The sequence below is a fragment of the Terrapene carolina genome, unplaced genomic scaffold, assembly GCF_002925995.2.
Source record: "Terrapene carolina triunguis isolate 2854851 unplaced genomic scaffold, T_m_triunguis-2.0 Scaffold638, whole genome shotgun sequence".
Classification (NCBI taxonomy): domain Eukaryota; kingdom Metazoa; phylum Chordata; order Testudines; family Emydidae; genus Terrapene; species Terrapene triunguis.
This window is the reverse complement of record NW_020664989.1, coordinates 98689-119863: the sequence shown is the minus strand read 5'-3', so window position 1 is coordinate 119863 and position 21175 is coordinate 98689. Positions and strand designations below refer to the sequence as shown.

Sequence of the window (21175 nt, the reverse complement as noted above, 5' to 3'; positions counted from 1 at the left end):
CCGATCAGCCGTTTTGTGGCATGCAGGAGGCTCTGGGGAGGAGCGAGGGCACTGCAGGCTCAGGGGAGGGGGCGGGAAGGGGTGGAGTGGGGGCAGGGCCTGCAACAGAGCCAGGGGTTGAGTAGTGAGCACCCCCCAGCACATTGGAAAGTTGGCACCAGACCCGAAGTCGGTGCCTATACATGGAACCGCATATTAACGTCTGAAGAGCCGCACGTGGCTCCAGAGCCACAAGTTGGCCACCCCGTCTTATATATTTATAGCTCATTGGAAGAAGGACGGGGATTGGTGGGTGTCTAGGGATCTAACAACACACACACATATCATAGTTCTTAATGAATTCTCATTTTACAATTCCCATAACCCACTAATTATATCCCTGGCTGTCCCCGGGAGTCTGGGGAGGGAGTACTAGTAAACGCCTATGGCCAGTGTGGAACCTAAGACACAAGGATCTTTCAGTGGCTGGCTCAAAGTCACCCACTTCACTGGATAAATCCCTAGTTGCTGGGCTCTGCAGAGGGGTGGGGAGGTGAATTCCATCCCCCATTCCTGGGCATGGACCCTCCCCCTCCCCACAATCCTCACCCCCGTTCTCAGACACTACCCTAACCTTCACCTGCACTTGATGCTGCCAGAGCCATCTGCCATGGGACCTAGAGGGGACAGAGGCCTAGCTCCAGAACTGCTACCCCTGCCCACAGCCACATGCTGTGCTGGACTTGCCCTGGTTTTCCAGTCTGCAGATGGGTCTAGCTGTCTGGGGACCCAGCCCGTGCACCCACCACACCCAAACTTCCTCACAACACACATCCCAGGATCAGAAAGGACCATCTGGGGCTGGCTGCAGTCTCCCCTTGCTGCTGTGAGAGGAATGGGGTGGTCCCTCATATAGGACACAAACATACCTAGGGGCAGAAGGGAAATGTAGTTTCTTCCAGGGGCTTGAAAACGTTTGGTTTAGAGTCCTGACCTCTGTTTTCCTGTTTGTCTCCTTCTGCCACTTTCAGATTTCTTGGAGAGACAAGGTGGGTGAGGTAATTTCTTTTAGGACCAATTAAAAATCCCTCTCTTTGATATCCTGGGACCAACATGGCTACAACAACTCTTTCCCCTTTGTACCTCCTCCCATTCTCACCTCTTCCTCAGCTGAGACTGTCCCATGTGATGGGAAAATAAGGGTTCAGTCCTGTCTCTGGATTGGGGTCTTGCCAGCACTAACGGGAGTGAAAGCCTGTGTGCATTAATGGCAGCAGCAGCAGCTCTGGGACTCAGAGACATAGGGAGAAGTGATGGGAGTGAGCAGGTTATGTTTGTGCCGGTGTGAGTTACTCATGTGGGAATTCTGCGCCACTGCGTACGCACAGAATTCACGTCCAGTGCAGAATTTCTTTCTTTCTTTTTTTTTTTTTTTTGCATAAAGAAGATACATTCTGCCCAAGAAGTCCTGCAGTTCTGCTTTTCACCCACCAGAAGCCCCTGTGGCACCAGAACAGCCAGCAGGGTTCATCTTGGTGGGAAATTGTTGCCCTGAGCTATACCCCAAATGGGAAGAGAGTTAGCGGGTGCGACTTGGGAGAGTCCTGAGACACAGCTGCCTCTGGGGGTGGGGACAGGGTGGTCATTCTCTACTCGCAAGACGGTGTGGAAGGAGCACAGGAGGAGCAAATGTCCCCTGTAGAGACTGCACAGTCCCAGGTTACCCAGTGCCAGCCGCTTCTGCCCCCACCATACCCCAAACCTCTTCACCCTTCCAACTCTCAGCTGCCAGTTTTCCCTCGCTGCTACCCCTTCCCGACTGGCAGAGAACCTCTAAGCTCTATCCCCTTCTCTTTGCTTCTGAAAGTTGCCTTACCCAGGGCTTTGCTGCCTGTGTGAATGGAGAGGACAACTTTCTGCCAATGGCCTTCAGGACAGGTGCTGAGTTCACTGCAGTGCCCCTCGTCCCCTCTCCATTTCCCTTCTCGGAGTGCTGTCTGGGACGCTGCCCTGCTTCCTGCTCCCCAGACCACCGTTTATCTACTGCATGAGCCAGGCTGCTGGCAGCCCCCAGTGAGAGGCCATCCAGCCCATCAACTGGTGCCCAACTGCTGGGCCTCAGGCCTCCTGGGGTGCACTTGTGTGAGTCCAAATTCCCCCTGCCCCAGGAGTGCTACAGGGGCATGTCGTTCTAGTGTGTCAGGGCTCAACCCTCTGGCTGAGGCCTCGAGGCACTTTCTTCTTCTCTCGGGGTACCAGGTGAAACAGCAAAAGAACCGACTGTCGGCAAACAAGGGTAAATAAAGTAATGAAAGAAAAGAAGTAGGGGGGACTGTGGACAGATCCCATCAGCAGAAGGGCCCCTTTTACCTCTGGGGGCACTGGGAGCATCTCAGTCCCCTTCAAAGTTTACTGGGTCTCCAGTGGAAGTTTCAGCCTGCTCCCCCTTTGAGCTCCGAGGATCCTCACCCTCCCTCGGTGAAGGCAAAAGCCCCAAATGCTTCCAGCCCTCTCTTTGGGGCTGGAGATGATCCACAGACGGTTCCCTTCCCAGGGTGGCCTCCCTCTCAGTAGAGTAGGTCTCGTCTGTTAACTCCTGCTTCAGTTCTGGCATGGTTTGCGGGTGTGGAGGGGCTGGGCCAGTCCAGACTAAATCAGCAGTGTAACCCCTTCTGTGCCAGCGTGGGGTTTATATAGCCCTTCACAGGCACCCAGACCCAGGGAATGGTCCCCTATCAGCCCCATGCCTGATGTGGTGGGGCGAGCCACTGGCAGCATTGCCCTTGAAGATGCTGCTCCCACTCCCTCCCCTCCCCCTTTACTGCCACCACAATGCCTGTCACCTTCACTTCCTGAGGGGTGACCCCCAGAAGGTGTGTTTTGTTATCCCTTTCCCTCCCCCCCCAGGATCCGTTGTGCACCCTATATCACTCACCTCTGTCTCAGGAGACAAGGAGGGTCATGGGGCGCGGGTGATTCTATGCTGGACATCCATCATCACTGAAGGAGTGCCAGCCTTGACCCTCCTTGAAGGTTGCCGGGATGCTGATGTGCACTGGAGGAGAACTGGGGCTTGACTGAGTCCATAGACCATTTGGCCCACACTGTGTCACTGTAAAGCCTGCTCTGCATTGCTGCAAATTGCTGCTGGTGGCGTTGCGCCCGTAAGTCTCTGTAACGCATTCTTCAGTGACTCGAGAGCATGAGCACCAGTCTGAGGCAGACTGGTAAGAAGCAGGGAACAAACCCCAAATTGGCTGTGAGGTCTATATGTCGATTTCACCAACCAAGTATCCAGGGTAAATGCTTCAGGCACTGTAACAGCATTAACATGGAATCACAGACAGCCCCTTTGGGTCATCCCATATATCTCACCAGGCAGGTGAGCTCACCTTTGTGACAGATGGTCCCTTACACCCGGGGTTCTCAACCTTTTTCTTTCTGAGCCCCCCCCCCCCCCCCCCAACATCCTATAAAAACTCCATGGCCCATATGGGCCTCAATAACTGGTTTTGTGCATACAAAAGCCAGGGCTGGTGTTAGGGGGTAGCAAGCAGGGCAACTGCCTGGGGCCCCATGCCACAGGGCCCCCCACAAAGCTACATTGCTTAGGCTTTGGCTTCAGCCCCTGGTGGTGGGGCTCAGGGCCCTGCACTTCAGCCCCATGCGCTGGGACTTCAGCTTTCTGCCCTGGGTCTCGGCGAGTCTAATGCTGGTCTTGCTTGGCAGCTCACCTGGTAACTGCTCGTGGCCCCCCAGGGGGCCCCAGGCCCCTGGTTGAGAACCACTGCCTTACACCACGAATCACAGCAATGTTCAGGTTACTGCCAGTCCCAAAGAACAAGTCACTTCCTTAGGTCAATTGAATCTTAGATCTCACAACAAAGACAACACTTGTAGCCAGTCCTGTAATAACCTGTATTAAGATTTATTTAAAAGGAAACGAGAATTGTTTAAAAAATTAAAGCAGGTTAAAGCAGTTACAGACGAGTTACTGTCTTAAATTTCAAAAGGTATTACAAGCTTTTATAATAAGCAAGCCCTACATATTATTTAGGACTAACCCCGGCTAAGCAGCTGGGGATCTCTTGCTTATGCCTAGAAACTTTGCCCCGCAGAGTCCAAGCAGCATACAGATAATCAGCTCCTTCTGTATGGGGTTTTTTATCCCCTTCCTGCCATGTGCTCTGAGCTGCAAACTCAGCTAATGTGAAGTGAAGAGCACAACAACAGTCTTTTGTCTTCTTTAACGTCCCATAATAGTCTACCTGGTGTTGATGGACCTTTCCTGCCAGGCAGGATGTAATGCATTCTGTTGCAAATCAGCACTTCACCTAGGTAAAGTCTCTCTCCTCTCTGGTGATTTACATAGCCACAGAGGCTCACAATGCAACTAGTCAGATATTAATCCAGGCAGCAACTCAATAAAGCATTCAATAAAGTCTAAACACATTCTAATAATTCTAATACCTTTTTTAACAATACTAACCCAGGAAAGCCAGACTGATTCCAGCTATGCGTTTGTCCATGTTCAATTAAGACATGGGGGCTTTTGCAAGAGCTAACACCTCATCTGCCAGTGTCACAGGCAGGATGGGCAGGGATGGTGTCTTTAGCTAATGTGTGCCAGAAGCTGGGAATGGGTGACAGAGGATGGCTCACTTGATGATTACCTGTTCTGTTCATTCCCTCTGAAGCACCTGGCATTGGCCACTGAGCTAGATGGACCATTGGTCTGACGCAGTGGGCCGTTCTTATGTTCACAGTCTCTATCAGGAGTATCTACTTATTTGGACTCACTGGGGAGCCACAGAGAGAAACCAAGTGTGCTGAGGCAAGAAGGCCCAGTCTCAGAGCCCCCGGGGTCATGCTTGTCAAAAGCTAAAACTAGGCCCAGCCCATGGAAGAGGACACTCCCAGGAGAGATTGTATCAAGTCTTTGAGAGCTTGCACTTTGCTGATTAGAGGTGTCAGTTCTCCCCCCCCACACCCCCTCTGTATATCTAAGGTAGGTTACATCTTCTTGCCCAAGGTGACACTTTGCTGGGTTAGCTGTGAGGCCGGCTGCTCTAAGGGCCTGTAACACCCCCACCAGATGGCATAGGTGGTCCTCCCAGTTGTTGCTGTAGACTACGATGTCATCTATATATGCTGCCGCATACTGGTCGTGGGGTTGTAAGACCTTATTCATCAAGCGCTGGAATGTAGCAGCAGCTCCGTGTAGCCCGAACGGCATGGTTATAAATTGGAAGAGGCTGAAAAGTGTTGGAAAGGCCGTCTTCTCCCAGGAGTTTGGTGTGAGGGGGATCTGCCAGTATCCCTTGGTTAGATCTATGGTTGACAAGTACCTCGCTCCCCTGAGCCATTCCAGCAGTTCGTCCACCCGCGGCATCGGGTATGCGTCGAAGCGGGAGATGGCATTGACCTTTCGGAAGTCAATGCAAAACCGGGTAGTCCCATCTGGCTTTGGGGCTAGGACGATGGGGCTGCGCCACTCACTCGTCGATTCTTCCACGACCCCCATCTCCAGCATTGTCTCTAGCTCCTGTCGGACCGTATCCCACATTTTCCGGGGCAATGGTCGGTGGTTGTCTCTCACCTTCTGACCGGGGGTGGTGGCGATGTGATGACTCAGAGTCATTCATCCTGGGCGGGCGGCTAAGACATCAGGGAATTCCTCCACCAGTTGTTGTAGTTGTTCTTGCTGTACGGAGGTGAGGCCCGACCCTAGCGTCACCGGCCTTGGGTCTGGTGGGTCCCCTACTAGGGGCCCGAGTTCCGATTCTGGGGTGGACAGGCCGATGAGCAGGGCTTCCCTAGTCTTCCAGGCCTTCAGAAGATTCACATGGTAGATACGCATCTCCCTCCGTTGCCCCGATAGTCGGACCTTGTAGTCCACCGGCCCAACTCCCGAGAACTCGCGTCTCCTGGGCTTCCCACTCCTCCTTCAGGAGGTCCAAGATCCCCCTGGGCTGCCTCCCATATAGGAGTTCAAAGGGTGAGAACCCCGTCGAGGCCTGGGGTACCACTCTTATGGCGAACAACAGGGCTGGCAACAGAGTATCCCAATGCATAGGGTCCTCCTCCACGAACTTCTGTAGCATAGATTTTAGGGTGCCATTGAAACATTCCACCAGGCCATCTGTCTGAGGATGGTAAACTGACATCCGGAGCGTTCGTATGTGGAGGAGGCGACACAGTTTGGCTATCAGTTTGGAGGATACATTCGTGCCCTGGTCTGTCAGGATTTCCTCCGGTATCCCGACCCTAGCAAAAATCTTCACTAGTTCATTAGCAATTGCCGGCACTGGCGCCGTTTTTAGGGGAACGGCTTCAGGGTAGCGTGTCGCGTAGTCCACGATCATTAGGATGAAGCGATTCCTTGTCTTGCTTCTTTCAAGGGGGCCGACTAGGTCCAGCCCAATCCGCTCGAAGGGTACGCCGACTACCAGCATGGGTACCAGGGGTGCCTAGGCTACCCCTTTCAGTCCCGCCAGCTGGCATTCCGGGAAAGACGCGCAATACTCCTGAACCTCTCGGTGTATGCCCGGCTAGAAGAACCGGCGAGCCACCCTCTGGAGGGTCTTCTCCTGCCCCAAGTGTCCTGCCCAGGGGTTTGCATGGGCTAGTTGTAGCAGGCCTTGCCACAGCCTCCAGGGAACCAATAGCTGGCGGAACGTCTCCTGGGTTTGGGGTTCCTGGGCTATCCGATATAGGTGATCCCACCATATCTCAAAGTGGGGGCCCTGGGGGGTCGCAGAGTCAGGTCTCCATCGGGGTCCGGCTGGTGGCTTGTTCCCAGGCTCTACTTAGGGTCGGGTCCTCCCTCTGCTCCTGTACAAAGTCCACGTCCCACTCCAGTTCTGCCTGGGCATCTTCCACCGAACGGGGCCTGGCTGTGGGATGAGTCGCGGGGGTCTCCTCTGGTGCCGAGGTCCCTTCTCCAGGGTCAATCCTTGGCATGCGTCCGAGCAGCCCCGCTCTCGGAGGCCTAAGCCCATCCGTTCGTGGGTCGGGCGGTTGGTACTTCTGGAGAACCTCCCCGAAGCCTGGCCAGTCTCGCCCCAGTACCACCGAGTAGGTTAACCTGGGGGCCACTCCCACCCGGAGGCCCTCCTCCCGGTGGCATACTTCTAGCCGTGGGGGTGAGGGCGGATGTCCCCATGTACACATTGTAAGTGGATCGGGGGGCCTGAGAGACTGAGGTCCGGGACCAGCCCCTCCCGTATGAGGGTCTGACTACACCCCAAGTCCACGAGGGCGTTCGTGAGGGTCCCCTCGACCCGGACAGGGACCACCAGCTTTCCTGTTCCTCTCTTCCGAGCCCTTCGTCCGGCGACCCAGGCTTGTCCGTAGTTGCAGTCCATGAATGGGCAATCTTGATGAAAATGCCCTTCCTGTCTGCACTCCCAGCACCCCCTCGGGCCTCGGCGGGTCCTGGGCCTCCGCCCAGGGAGCTCCCTTGCTCTCGGGGTTGTTGGTCCCTTCGGATCGGTGCCCGGGAGGCCTTGGCTCTGGGGAGTTTTTGAGGTGTGCGGTGGGCGCCTGTCGACGGTTCCTGTGGTCCCGACCCTTGGGGATTCCCTTTTCCTAGCCCACCCTTTCGACTGGAATTTCCTGCTACCCGAGTCGGCACCTTGGCCCCCTCAGCGGACAAGTAGTCCTCCATCAAGGCCACCGCCGCCGACAAGGTCGCCGGTCGATGCCGACGTACCCAGGCCCTTCCTCCCGGGGGCAGGATCTGAGTGAACTGTTCCAGTGCCACCATCTCTGCTACTTGTGGCCCCATCAAGCCTTCCGGGTTCAACCATTTCCAACAATGGTCTCGGATGCATTGGGCCACTGCCCGGGGCCAGGCCCCAGCGGGGTACTGTTCCCTGCAGAGGCGTTGGCGATAGATCTCTGGACTAATACCGGTATGGTCCCATATGGCCGCCTTCACTCTGGGGTACTCTAGGGCCTCCCGGGGATCGAGGCTACGATAGGTGGCCTGGGTCTGTCCCGTCAGATAGGGGGCCAGTAGGGTGGCCCAATGTTCTGGGGGCCACCTGGCGGCAGTCGCTACCCATTCAAACGTCACTAAGAAAGCCTCTGGGTCATCTTCTGGCCCCATCTTAGTGAGGCGTACCGGCAGTTTCCCCAAAATATCCCTGGGTCCGGTCCCCGCAGGTATGGCGGCTGCGGCTCCCGCTGGGCTTAACAGCGTGGCCATCTGCTGCACCAGGCGCACTTGTTGTGTCTGCTGCTGAACCGCTAATTCCCGGAGGAGCTGCTGCTGGTGCTCTTGGTGCTGGGTTATCAGCAGCTGCTGATGGCTGGCCATCTGCTGCATCATCTGCACCACCTGCTGCTCTTGTTGGGCCGCCTGCTCCTGCTGCTTTTCCAGCATCCACTTTAGGAGCTTCTCTGTCTCCATCGTGAGGCTTGGCGGGGTTCCCCGGTTTAACTTCCTTATGCTGGATCTTTCAACAGGCCCGAATCGCTGCCTGCATTCCCCACCACGTGTGAGGGTTCACGCCCCTCGTTGCAGGGCAACACGACCTAGTGGCCGAAGTCCCCAGAATTGCCCCTGGTTATAGGGTAACACAGCCTAGTGGCCCAAGTCCATAGGCTTGTCCCTGGTTACAGCGTGGCACAGCCTAGCGGCCGGAGTCCATAGAGTTGCCCCTGGTTACAGGGTAGCACGGCCTAGTGGCCAGAGTCCATAGAATTGCCCCTGGTTACACCGCCGTAGGGCCTTGCCACTAGCTCAGCGGGGAGATCCTACCGAAACACGCTGAGGCTTACCGGCGGCAAGATACCAGTCTGTCACCCCTCCCGGGTAGCTTCCTACCATCTTGAGAGTTGGGGTCTCCCATGAATCTCCAGGATCTCCGCAGGTCTCTGGGTCTGTCGCTGCCTCAGGCTCCTCCCACAGTAGGGCTTCATGCTGGCCAGGGGAAGCTTCAGTTCAGAGCAACGTCAAGGGTGGTGGCTGGTCCTCCACAGGAGCTTCCCAGTTAGGTACTTCCCCTGCGGCCACCAGCCCAGACTGAGCTGAGTTCCCTCCTTTTATACGCCAAGAGCATTTGGAGCATGCCCAGTACGAGCGGGGCGGGACTTCCACCACCAGAGCTACTGGTCTGACGCTGCCGGGGCTAGTGCAGGGCGGGGCTGCCCTGTCACAGTCATGTTTTCTAGACCTTTAATCATTTTTGTTGCTCTTCTCTGGACTTTCTCCAATTTGTCCACATCTTTCCTGAAATGTGGCGCCCAGAACTGGACACACTATTCCAGTTGAGACCTAATCAGTGCGGAGTAGAGCGGAAGAATTACTTCTCTTGTCCTGCTTATAATACTCCTGCTAAGACATCCCAGAATGATACTTGCTTTTTTTGCAATAGTGTAACACTGTTGACTCATATTTAGCTTGTTATCCACTATGACCCCCAGATCCCTTTCCGCAGCACTCCTTCCTAGGCAGTCATTTCCCATTTTGTATGTGTGCAATGGATTGTTCCTTCCTAAGTGAAGTACTTTGATTTGTCCTTATTGAATTTCATCCTATATACTTCAGACCATTTCTCCAGTTTGTCCAGATCATTTTGAATTTCAATTCTATCCTCCAAAGCAGTTGCAGCCCCTCCCGCTTGGTATCATCCGCAAACTTGATAAGTGTAACAGAGAGACTCTGCTACTGGCAGGGGTTCACCATGTCTCAGAGGGTTACACCCTGGTGGGAGGTGGCTAGGCCTGTACTGGAATAAGGTCACTCTGTGCTTCACAGTTTGGCGGAACCTAGAATGTCCATTAGCAGGGGAAAATCCTGGGGGGAATCGACGTGTGGAATGGACAAAAACCCCATCTGAATTCTCTCACATTGCCCTTGTCGCCCTGGCAGGCTACAGAATAACGTCCATGTTTTGCTCCAGATCATCCCATCCTCCCAAGGGGAAGGACATGGCTGCAATGGAGCTGGTTCAGGTAAGGGCTTATCAGGGAGCTGGTGATGGGTTCTGCTTGGAGGGAGAGGAGCAGTAAATGCATAGGAGGGTGGGAGCTGCTAGAAGTGGTGGAAGGCAGGAAATATCTCGGGTGGAGAAAGGGAGGGGACAGGATGTGACAAACCTGCTGCGACTTGTGTAATCTAGGGTGTGATGGGTTGTCACCCCGGGGTGCAATCTGGGGGGCTTCTGGGAACTGCTGTGCTCTCTAACCCTCAAGCTGGGCTGGCCCTTTTCACACTGCTTTGCTGGAGATTTAGCCTTGTTATCACCCAACAGGACAGCAGGTGGCGCCATGCATCCAACTAAGCTACCTGAGTGCTTTACCTAAGCCACCTAAGGACAGATAGAAGACAACAGCCAGTTTCCCAGTGATAAGTGGTAGCAAACAGATCAAAGCAGATTACTTAGCAAATAACCAAAAACTCAAACCAAGCCTAACATACTAGATGGGTAAAATTTGAATTAGCAATTTCTCACCCTGACTGATGATAGAAGCAGTCCACCAAGTTTCCATACACAAGCTAGAAATCCCTTTACCCTGGGAACAACAATTCCCCCAGTTCAGTCTTTGTCCCTCAGGTGCTTCCAGGAGTTCTCTTGTCTGGGGAATGAGGCCAAGAGATGATGACACCAGTAGCGTAGCTAGCGGGGTGCAGGGGAAGCAGCTGCTTCCCCCGCCTTTCCAAAAGCGGCCGGAGGAGCGAGGGGGGGCGCGGCATGCGGCCTGCAGCGTGGCCCGGCAGACGCGGCCAGAGGAGCAAAGGGGGGCGTGGCCTGCGGCCTGCAGTGCAGCCCGGCAACCGCGGCTGGAGCAGCGAGTGGGGGCGCAGGCTGGCGGCCCGCAGGCTGCTGCTGCCAGGCTCCTCGTGCTTGTCCTAGGCCAGAGGAGCGAGGGGAGGGGCGCAAGCTGGCGGCCCGCAGCACGGCCGGCAGCCATGGGGGGGGGCGGCGGGCACAGCCGGAGGAGCGGGGAGGGGGTGTGGCATGCAGCTCGGCAGCCGTGGCCGGAGCAGCGAGGGGGGGGCACAGACTGCCGCTGCTGCCGGGCTCCTCGTGCTTGTCCCGGGCCAGGTAGCAGGTGAGGAAGAAGGCACAGGCGATGTTGAAGAGGGGGCTGAGGCAGTGGGACAGTCCCAGCAGGGTGTGCAGCGCCGAGGGGCCCCACCAGCCACTCTCGCCCTGCTGGCCCCAGGGGCTGCTCCGGCCGTAGGAGAGCAGGAGTGAGAGGACAAAGGCGGCCAGGGCGCCCAGGCTGAGCAGAGCCCTGGGGGAAGCAGCGGGGAGCAGCAGCAGGGAGAGGAAGCCCCTGGGGGGGTCCTGCCTCAGGGGGGTCACGCAGCTCTTCACATAGCCGTTCCGCAGGCTCTCCGGGCCACTCCCAGGGTGGGCGAGGGGGGCAGCCACCCTGCCGCCGTCCTGCGGCGGCTGCTGGGGGAGTTTGCTAGGTCCATGCTGGGAGGTGGCGGTGGCTTCTCTCTCTTCCCTCACGGTGGTCTGGGGAGAGCGTGGGTCTAGTCAGCTCCTTCTCCTCCTGCCCACCGCTTTCCCCCTCTCAGTTGCCCACCTCCACAGCGCGGCTGGCAGCCATGGGGGGGCAGCGGGCACGGCTGGAGGAGCGGGGGGCGCAGCATGGCAGCCGGCAGCCGCGGCCGGAGGAGCGAGGAGGGGGCACGGGGGTGGCTTGGCAGGGCCGGAGGAGCCGGGGGGGAGGGGCGGTGCAGCCAGAGGAGGAGCCAAGGGGGCGTGGCCAGAGGAGGAGCCAAGGGGGGGTGCCTTTTTTATGTTTGCTCCCCCTCCTCTTAGAAGCTGGCTACGCCACTGGATGACACACCCCACCTTATGTAGCTTTTCCATATAGCAGGAACCCTTTGTTCTAAACTAAGTTCCCAGTCCAGTTTGTGGAAAAATAAAGGTACCAAAATGGAGTTCATTGTCATGTGGTCTGGTCACATGCCCTAGGATGCCCTGCTGAGTCATAGTAGCCATAACTCATAGGCTGGCTGAAACATTCACAGGAAGGCTAAGCTCTTCCATGGCCCATTGTCTTTGTTGATGAGCCATCAGCACTATCTGGCTTCTTCATTGTTGTACCTGAAAGGCTAGTTGTGGGTGTTACCCAGAGTAAGCACATTTGAAAGACAGATTCGTAGTCAATATCCATAACTTCAGATACGAACATGATCCATGCACACAGATAGGATAATCATATTCAGCAAATCATAACTTTTCCAGTGACACCGCACATGACTCATCTTCTACAAAATGCCTCATAATTATGTCCTAATCATATTATAATCCTACCACTATGCTGAATATGGGGTGTAGTGTGAGATAGGGCCTAATTTCAAGGCACAGGAGTTGGGAATGGAACTTCCCCTCTTTGTGGAACAGGAAATAACCCTCCAGCCAGGGCTGGGAAAACTTCTCAGATGCCCAGTGCTGGAACCTGAATCTACTGACACTTCATTCGTTACCACCACCCCCAATCTTTGTGGCAACTGCAAACTTTATCGGTGATGATTTTATATTTTCTTCTAGGTCATTGATAAGAATGTTAAATAGCACAGGGCCAAGAACCAATCCTTGTGGGAACCTGCTAGAAAGAAATCCACTCGACCATGGTTCCCTATTTACAATCCCAGTTTTTAATCTATTTAATGTATGCTGTGTATATTTTGTCTCTTTCTAGTCAAAATATTGTGCTGAACCAACTCATATGCCTTACAGAAGTCTAGGTATATTACATCAGTACTATTAGCTGCAACCAAACTTTTGATCTCATCCAATAAGGATATCTTGTTAGTTTGATAGGATCTATTATGTCTAAACCTTTTTAATGGGTACTAATTATATTACCCTCCTTTAATTCTTTATTAATGAAATCCAGTATCGGCTGCTCCATTCTCTTGCCCAGTATCGCTTTCAGACTAACACTCTTGTAATTAGCTGCGTCATCTCTTTTATACTTTTAAAATATTGGCACAGCATTAGCTTTATTCCAGTCTTATGAAATTTCCCCAGTGTTCCAAGTCCTAATTAAAATCAACATTAACAGTCCATCACGCTCCTCCACCAGGTCTTTCAAAACTCTAGTTATCTGGACCCACTGATTTAAACACATCTAACTTTAATAGCTGCTGTTTAACGTCCTCGTGAGTTACTGTTGGAATGGAAAGAGTGTCGGCGTCAACATCTTATGATATGAGTTACATCATCTGTTTTTCTCCAAATCCAGGACAGAAATATTTATTGAACACTTTTACCTCTTCTGTATTATTTTTGATAATTCTGCCATTTCCATCTAGTAATTTACCACTACCATTGTTAGGATTAATTTTGTACTTAATGTACTTTTTAAAACTTCCTTCTTATTTTCATTGGTTGATCATTGATTTCTGATAGCTTCCCTTACCAACTTTCTACAATTCTGACCTTCTAACTTATATTCTTTACTATTGACTTCCCCTTTCTTCCATATATTTTATTTGGAGAGTGTTGGGATTCCTACCAGGGAGCTACCAGCAGGATCCAGAGACAGCCCCATCTCCTATATCAAGCTCTGGTTAGTAGGTATGTGATAAATGTGATGACCCTGCCTCCGTCTGTCAGCTGGGAGGCACAAAGGTTCTCTCTTTCTACCCTCTGATGTCTCCTGGCTGCTCTAGGCAAGGTGGGGTGGGACTCTGTTAACATATGCCTCCCGGAGCTTCCATTTACCTGGTGCTGCTGTTCCGTGAATAGTGGGGTTGTGAGTGGGGCAGCAGGTACTGAGTTTTGGACACTTTCTCTTTCAGGGGCCAGTGACTTTCGAGGAGGTGGCTGTGTATTTCACCAAGGAGGAATGGGCTCTGCTGGACCCTGTTCAGAAAGCCCTCTACAGAGACGTCATGCAGGAGAACTATGAGATGGTGGTCTTGCTGGGTAAGGAGTCCTGTCCCCTGGGTTATTAGAAGCTGTGGGGTCTCTAAAGAACCTGAGTAGTAATAACTTTATACCTTTATTCGTCATACAAGTTTTGACAAGTTTCCTTGCCCCCCCTTTTTTGCCTTATCTCCCATACACTAGTATCATTTTTGGACATGTGCCTTTTTGGTGCTGTCATTTTAAAATTGCATTGAATGTATCCTTATTGGCTACATTAGTAACTACATTAATAACTGTAGCTTTCATGCCTTTTCCTCATTTTAATAGGAAAATATACTGCCTGTAGAATTCTAAATTAAGTAAATAGGTGTATGATTCATGCATGGCTTGTGTGACAGTCAGATGGGGGGAGGGATAGCTCAGTGGTTTGAGCATTGGCCTGCTAAACCCAGGGTTGTGAGTTCAATCCTTGAGGGGGCCACTTAAGGATCTGGGGTAAAAATCTGTCTGGGGATTGGTCCTGCTTTGAGCAGGGGGTTGGACTAGATGACCTCCTGAGGTCCCTTCCAACCCTAATCTTCTATGATTCTATGAGCTCCTCTTTTGATAGGAGATGCATCTGAAGAAGTGAAGTGTTTTACCCACGAAAGCTGATGCCCAAATAAATCTGTTAGTCTTTAAGGTGCCACCACTGGAATCCTTGTTGTTTTTGATAGGAGAGTGTATAATGTTGACATCCAGGACCCCACGGGTGAAGGGAGAACAGAGCTGTGGGAGGGGAGGAGAAGGGGGGAGTAGATAATTCTGGGGTGCCAGGATATGGGGAGGGTGTGTGCAGGATTAGAGCTAAGAAGCAGCAGGGAGGGATGAGGTAGTGAGAGACGAGGAGGGAACACAAGAAGCTACCAAGGTGCTGGGAGGTGGTGATGGCCGAGTGTAATGGGAAGAAGGGGAGGGGAATGTGGAGGAAGGGCACCCAGGAAGTGGGCTGGGTGGGTCAGTGGGAGGGAGGAGAGGTTTAGGGATCTGGAGCTGTGGGGGATCCCAGACCTTTAACCCTGAATCCCTACCCAAGCTTTAGAGCCTACACTCCAGTTTTATTTCTGTTCAGTTTCGCTTCATTATACATTTCCCCCCCAAATATTATTATTTTAACTGTTGACCACCCTCTCCCACTCATTACCCCCCTCCCCATGTAACCTCCCCAACTCTATGCACAGCGACCCTGGTCACCGATCCGGAGTCCTTGCTGCATTCCTCCCTCCCATAACAGGGCCCCTACACAGGCACAAATGGGCACTTTGTTGATGATGTCACAGGGTGCTAGTGTAGCCTGTACAATTTTTACACCTATAAGATTACGTATTGGGGTACAGCTTACCCTGTACATGGCTACTCAAAGTTAATTGAGAAGATGAAATTTGGTAAAACACACAGAAACTTGATTTAATACAGACAGTTATAATTGAAATCATAGGCAAGGATCAATACACGTAACGATTAGACTAAGATAAGTATAGTAAAGAGGGTCTTGCACTGTGCGTACTTACAAGTTATGTACACCGTTGAAAACAAAGATCGAGGGACAAGGGAGACCATCAGAAGGGAGGCCCTGCTTCAGTTTACACTGTCTCAGGGACCCGACAAAATGAAAAAATGGTCACAAGGAGAGGTAATTTATCCATTTTATTATGGTAATAGGATGGCTATATACCATATCTGCTCCTTTACTCTAATTACAATAACGTCAATAGCTGCCCCAACCCATATGTGGCCTTTGGGAAGTCCATAATTAAGCATCAAGCATTAATACTCATGATTTACATCACTTAGTTATTAATAATTCCAATATATGAATGCGGTCCCACTGCTGAGATACTGCATAGCAACCTAATTGCTAAAGCCCGCCCCAAACTTCCTTCTTTCAGAATCCTGTGGCGTATTCCACCTGTTTGTGGTTCCTCGTTAGTCTCTCAAAATGAGGGTGCAAAATATCTGACCTGGGAGTCTCTCCTTAGGCCGATTCAGGTAAATCCCAGACTTCAGCATAACTACTCCCACAAAGCCTCAACCTAATATAAGGCCCTTAACTGTAGCAAGCTTTGGCTACGTTTATACTACCGCAGTCAGTCGACCTACACTGCGCAACTCCAGCTACGTGAATAAAGTAGCTGGAGTCAGCGTACCTTAGATCGAGTTACCACAGGGTGTACGCTGCAGGGGGTCGACTTACTTTACTCTTCTCATCTGGGTAGAGTACAGGGGTTGACTGGAGAGCGATCTGCAGTTGATTTAGCGGGTGTTTACTACACCCGCTAAATCGACCACAGGTGGATCGATCTCAGAGCGTCGATCCCGGCTGTAGTGTAGACCTGCATCACCTCCTTGCCCCTCCACGCATGTTCCAAGCTAATAAGCAATACTCTGATAATGACATTTTACCTCTAGTGAGTATAAAATTGCCCACAAGACATGGTGGTCATAGATGATAAAATCAGGTCAGGGTCAACAGCAGTGAGAGTTTGGAGAGCCTTGTCCCCCCTCTCCCCATCTGCAGCAGCCGCAAGCTGTCTTCTCTCCAGGCTCCTTGGATCTTTGAGCCTGTCCCTCCTGAGGTTGCATGGCCCAGTTCTTGTTTCTTACATTCTCCTCCTCTTCTCTCCGGAAGAATTAGAGGCCGTTGTTCCTGAATTTTAGTGTTTAATTCCCCAGCCTCCTCCACACATTGAGGGAGTTTAATTCTCCCTCCCATTACACCTGAGTCACTAGATTTCTTAATTCCCCAAAATGTGCTTTTGCAATGTCACAGTTTTGGGTTAGCTAAGCCTTTGACCTGCCTCCATGGTCTGCTCAAGGAATGCCCTGTCAGGTATCAGGCCTCTAGCCAGCCCCTCTCTATGGGTAGGGACCCACATGCCTCTCCTTTTTAACCAGGGTTTGAGGATTGCAGCTTGTCCTCCTCTGTGTTCACTGGACTAACTTCCAGTTCCTATGCTTTGCTTTCTCTCCAAGGGCTGTGAGCAGTGTGCGTGTGATAGAGGTGGGAATTTTGGTGATACTTGTATGATGCCAATACACACCTCAGTTTCCCTCTGTGATTGGTATTGCTATGATCATAACGAGCAAGAGACATGAGGTGTTTTGTCATGTATCTGTCATGATATGAATTGGTCATTAAGGACTGGCTGGGGCCAATCTACATCAATGGAATACCCGACAGAGACAAGGGAATAATTGTCACCTGTCCAAGGGAGGATCTCCACTTGGCTGAGTGAAGCATAAATGGACTCGTTATGTTTTTGAGCTCGCAGACGCAGGGAGCTCTACTGGAGCAAAGACAAATGAACAGTCACAGTGAAAGGAAACCAAAGTATTTTCTACAGCATCATGACACAAGGACATTGGCCAGTATGGACTATATTGTCTTTTTGCTTCTCTGTGCTAATCTAAGGACTTTCCAATGCTGTGTTTTAGTTGACTAATAAACCCTGCTATGTTTTAATAGTCTGCCCAGTGTCACAGCAAAAACTTGCTCTGTGCATTGACTGAGGAACAGTCTCTGAACAGGAGTGTAGTTCAGCTGGACCTGCTGGCAGAGCTCACTCACAGGTTGAAATAGGAGTGTTGAAGCCAGAGGCTCAATCTCAGGTGTTGAAGCTACATGGTCTATCCTTGTGGAAGAGTGGGACCCCTTGGGGGTCTAGTGCACTCAAGGGGCACTTCCCAAGGACTGTTTAAAAGCCAGGGCATTGCACAGATCCTATGGATCCATGACAGTGTCAGTGTGCCTTCTGGAGAAAAGATATAAAACAAGAAAAGCATCTAAATGCATATTTGCCATTGCCCCCTCATCAGTCCTCTTGGGAATCACTGATTGTTTCCGAAGTGTATTAAAGCCTTCCTTAAAAGCTTACCTCTTAGTTATCAGGTCATGTCAGTTTGTAGCCCTAAAAGACCCCCCTCAGTCAGTTCAAACTCAGCTGTTTCTCCCCAAAAAGTCTGTCTTCAGTTTCCTCAAAGAGGTAAAATCAGACCCTGCCCCTTTCTTCATGGGGCAAAGCTTCAAAAGACGGAGATCTGCATAACCAGCTTTAGGATCTGGCATTCATCACCCCTTAGTGACACCAGATTGCACAGGAAACCCATCCCTCAACCCTTCCCGGTATCATCTGGCCCATCTCAGCATCATAGCTGTGAAGTATTCATGCTTTCAAGGGCTGGCTCAAATATACAGAGAACAGTCATAACTAGGGCCAGTGTTTGCTGGCAAAGAAAACAGAGTAATTGACAAATATGAGCAATATATTATCCTTTACAGGATTAAAGTGCATTGCGGGGAGGGGACAGGAGCCAGCTGTGTGGGGGAGGTGGGGCCCAGACACTGTGCATTGAGAGCCTAGAGCCAGCTGTGTGCTGGGGATACTGGGCATGAACCAGCTGTGTGCGGGGGAGATGAGCAGGGGAGAGGTGCTGTGGACGCAGCCGAGAGCCGGTGCAAGCACCGTCCGCTCCTCAGCATGAAGAGGGAGCCTGATGTCCCACTGCCAGGTGCCCCTCCTACCCAGGGGAAGCTCCACGGTGGTTTTGCTGAGCCCAGACTTGTATGAGGAGGGAAGAAATTGGCAGCAAGTCTCAACCGCAGTGAGCCTCTGCCCTGCACCCTGGGGAGGAGTCAGGTGTCTCTGGGCAGAAACCTGGGGGGTTGCGACACTGCATGCCCCACCCACCCTCTGATCAGAAATTCCAGATATGAAGGGTGATTCCAGAAATGAAGAGTAATTTCGGGGGAAAAATGAAGTAATAGCAGCAATTTCTGGAAAACACTGGCCCTAGTCATAACATTAAATATGATGGTCTCAAGATGTATGCCTGTGTTCATCAGATCTGTCACTCTGCCTTCACATAGTTCACTCTGCTGGTGGGTTCTACCCCTTCCCCCATTCTGTGTCTGTCTTGTTTATTTAGACTGTAAATTCTTCAGGGCATGGGCCATCTACTGTTCTCTGTTTGTACCTTCCCTAGCACAATGGGGACCTACTGTTAGTTGGCCCTTAGGCACTATGGTAATGCATATGATTTATAATTTTCCTGCCACTTTGAGCCAAGGAAGCTGGCCTTGGAACATTACTGCTTAAATAAAAAAAAATGGAGATATACCTATCTCATAGAGCTGGAAGGGACCCTGAAAGGTCATTGAGTCCAGTCCCCTGCATTCACTAGCAGGACCAGGTACTGATTTTGCCCCAGATCCCTAAGTGGCCCCCTCAAGGATTGAACCCTGGGTTTAGCAGGCCAATGCTCAAACCATTGAGCTATCCCTCCCCCACTGAGCTGGGGTTAAAACCATGGACTGTTCTTTGTGACAAGTATCCCACAAATTCCACTGACCTCCCTTGTTTTCTTTGCCTTGAGCAGGGTTACCAGTTTCCAAACCTGATGTGATCTCGCAGCTGGAACGAGGGGAAGAGCCATGGGTTCCAGACCTCCATGGCTCTGAGAAAAAAGTTCTCCTGAGAGCTGCCTGCACAGGTGGGGAATTGGTTAAACCAAGTCAAAAACTGTCCGTGAATACAGGAAACATTTGGGATGCCCTACAAAGACCTTGTGAGCTCTCCAAGTTCAAGATTGTTCCCTGCAGATGTGGAATCATTAGGCAGATGTCACTCATGGCTCCCCTCTACCCTGACTGACAACTGGCAGCAGGTCCCTCCCCGATCTGGCTTTCCCCTGAGAGTTATGGTGCAATGAGGACCCAGAACTGATCCATTCCTCTCGGGAAAGGTTTGGGGATAATCAGCTCCTGATAGGTTTGATCTGTCCTGCACATATTTTGGTTTGTTCATCCCTTTTTCCATTCCCCTCTCAGATTTCCTTTCTCTCCGGTGCAGGGAGTGACCTATGTCTGGATTCTCTCTGTCTCCCATCAGGTGTTGGGATGGTGAGTGAGAACAAGGAGAAACCCCAGCAGGCAGATACTGAGCAAGTATTACCCCATGGGATGTTATCAGGAAGCTCGAAAGGGAATGATTCCAGGAGTTGTGCACTCCCAGAAAAACCAAAAGCCTGTGAGAGTCAGCACAGGCCAGCGGAAAACTTCAGTAGCCACTCAGACCTTATTACACACAAGAGAATCAACTTGGAAGAGACACACTACACATGCCATGAGTGCGGGAAAAGCTTCAATCAGAGCTCTGCCCTTCTCACACATCAGAGAATCCACACGGGTGAGAAACCTTACAGATGCTCTGAGTGTGGGAAACACTTCAGTCGGAGCTCAAACCTTATCAGACATAGGAGAATCCACACGGGTGAGAAACCTTATGGATGCCATGAGTGCGGGAAAAGCTTTAGTCTGCACTCACACGTTATCAGACATAGGAGAATTCACACAGGAGAGAAACCCTACACGTGCTTTGTGTGCGGGAAATGCTTCAATCAGAGCTCAAGCCTTATCAGACATCGGAGAATGCACACAGGTGAGAAACCTTATGGATGCTCTGAGTTTGGGAAAAGCTTCAATCAGAGCTCAAGCCTTATTATACATCAGAAAATCCACACAGGAGAAAAGCCCTACACATGCTCTGAGTGTGGGAAATGCTTCATTGATAATTCAAAGCTCATCGTACATCAGAGAATTCATACAGAAGAGATGCCCTATACGTGCTCTGAGTGTGGGAAAAGCTTTAGTCGGCACTCAGTCCTTATCTCACATTGTAGAATCCACATAGGAGAGAAACTGCACATGCTCTGAGTGTGGGAAACGCTTCAATTATAGCTCAGCCTTCATCTCACATCAGCAAATCCACGCAGGAGAGACGCCCTACACATGCTCTGAGTGTGGGAAAAGCTTCGGTTATAGCTCACATCTTACCACACATCAGAGAATCCACATGGATGAGAAACCTTATGGATGCTCTGAGTGTGGGAAAAATTTCAATCAGAGCTCAAGCCTTATTAAACATCAGAAAATCCACATGAGAGAGAACTATAATAAATGCCTTGACTAGGGCTGGCCAAAGATTAAAAAAAAAAAAAATCACATTTGCTAATTCCCACATAGTGATCTTTGCACCATCTTCACCGTGGTCTCTCCGCACCCCAGATGAGTTGCCTGATTCTGCCTTTTGCAGCTCACCCTTCTTTGGGGTCAGTCCTGTGATCTTTTCTATCAACTCCTTTCCTTTTGAGTTGTAGGAGCATGTGTCCCTCCTGCCAGGAATGTTTATCAGCTCCAGGTGGGGGAGAGAGGAAAATATGCTGCCTGTAGAATTCTAAATTGAGTAAATAGGTGTATGACTCATGCATGGCTTGCGTGACAGTCAGATGAGCTCTTTTGAAAGGAGAGC

At 51.5% G+C, this 21175-nt stretch overlaps 1 pseudogene; it reads left to right on the top strand.

The window, feature by feature from the left end:
• LOC112124981 overlaps positions 1–21175 on the top strand; it is a 573457-nt pseudogene that overhangs the window by 474109 nt on the left and 78173 nt on the right.